Source organism: Micromys minutus (genome assembly GCF_963924665.1).
Source record: "Micromys minutus genome assembly, chromosome: 16".
NCBI lineage: Eukaryota > Metazoa > Chordata > Mammalia > Rodentia > Muridae > Micromys > Micromys minutus.
The window spans coordinates 7939673-7941546 of record NC_137985.1 but is presented as its reverse complement, the minus strand read 5'-3'; the positions used below and the strand labels follow the sequence as shown (position 1 = coordinate 7941546).

Genomic DNA, 1874 nt, shown 5'->3' with positions numbered 1-1874 from the left:
TATAATTAATCTTACTTGCATCTTGCCTACAACAAACCTACCTATATAACCCTACTTTCTTACAATAAAAACACACAACCGTAGTTCTGAAAACAATCAACAAAATTCAATAAAACTCCTAGCATTACAGGGAATAAGAATATTTCAAAGAAAAACTAAGAATATTTCAAGAGCTTACTCTGAAAATTATTTTTTAAGGTAACTAGTCTAAGGAGTAATGCCAACATTCTCACTTCTCCAGAAGTGATTTCAGATCTTCTTGCAAGGAGTTAAGTTGCACCTTTCCTGCTCTTCCTTTTGTTTGAGCTCATCCAGAACAACTTGAAACCTGTTCTTGAGAGCTAGGTTTTCTACCTTCATGATGAGATCCTCCTGGTGCTTTGCTGTGTCTTGGGTTTCTTGGAGTTTGCCTTTCATGTTATCTGAAATCTGCTTATGAAGTCCCATAACCAAATGATTGATTCCTTCATTTTCTTGGTGTTGTTCATCTGATTCCTTTAGCTTGTCTTATAGCTGTCTCTCCAGATCTTCCTTGGTGCCAATGATGTTTACATCTACTTCATCTTCACTGCTGTTGCTGAGGTCATTGGATTTCTCTGGAAGCTCATCATGCTGTAGTGAGTCAATGCCTGTGGGCAGACATCCCTGGAGACGAGCTATCCAGGCCTTGATTTTCTGTCTTTTTTGTTTCACCTCCAGCAATTATCTCCCAAGGAGTACTGACAGCTTCTGCATCTGTATTCAGCCAATGCCTTATCTCTTTTTCCACATACGGAGACTCAATGTACTTATTTGTTGTCTTCTGGAACCTTGTTTTTCTGACATTTTTTTAGAGGTAGACTAATTCCATGGTTCCAAACAAACTTTTTTCTTTGTCCTTATCTTTTTTTTTTTTTCTTCTTTGCCTTGGGATCAGCAGTGGCTCTGGCTCCTCCATGGGAGGGAATAGGACAGTACTGTGGTTAAAAACATCTGGGAGATATCATCCATCTTGTAAAAGATTTTCTTATCAATGGTTTTCAAGCTTTTCGTAACACAGGCAAATATACCAGTTTTGCTGCCAATGGCACTCGATCCACTCTGAAAATTCCATGACGCCCATCATGGTGTATCTCAATGCTCAATCTATCTTTCAGGTTGACCTGCCCAGACTGCACAGCCCTCCTCACAGTAGCAGCACATTCTGGAAGAAATTATAAAATAAACTGACTCTCTAGCTCATGAGGTGCATCACCTTTACTCTTATTCATCTTAAATTCCTTGTGAGTTACTTCTCCAATGAACACTGGTTGCATTAAAAAGTGCCAGCTAAGTTCACCAGGGACTATTAACTTAGCTTTTCACTGACTGAGCAAAGCATTGGGGAGCAGCGCGTCTGCCTTCTGGTTTCTCTGAGTTTTCAGCTGCAAGGTTTAGGGTTTAAATTCAACTACAGCACTAACAAGGAAAGACTCAGGACCTGTAGCTCAAAACCCATGCAAAACAGCCACTCACAGACCTGCACTCCCTAGAGAACCTTACCAGGTCTCCTCTAACACTGAAGAGGAAGAAAGAAAGTGCTATGTCAGAGAACAGAAGCACCCAATCATCAAGTTTTAGAAAATAAAATGATATATTTCTATTAAATATCTAAGAAAAATATAAATAATATATAATATAATACATATATTAGATTATCCAAAAAGGATAATTGAAATATATTTGAAAGTTATAGCTTCCTAAATACAGTGGATGGCAACCATTATAAAAATATTTGACTCAAGGGAAACAAGATTGGTCCTCAAGCAAGACATGTTCTAGATACAAAGACTGACCACCTGAGTACAATGCTCAGGACCAACACAGTAGAATCAAGAAACTGAACGTTCAGATTC

General features: G+C 38.4%; 1 pseudogene across 1 annotated transcript; it reads right to left on the bottom strand.

Annotated features, from left to right (window-relative positions):
• Positions 1-229: 229 nt before the first annotated feature.
• LOC308431344 (transcription initiation factor TFIID subunit 7-like) lies at positions 230-1250 on the bottom strand (annotated as a pseudogene). Its single transcript has one exon. The product of its transcript is annotated as a transcription initiation factor TFIID subunit 7-like (transcript).
• Between the last annotated feature and the right edge of the window lie 624 nt (positions 1251-1874).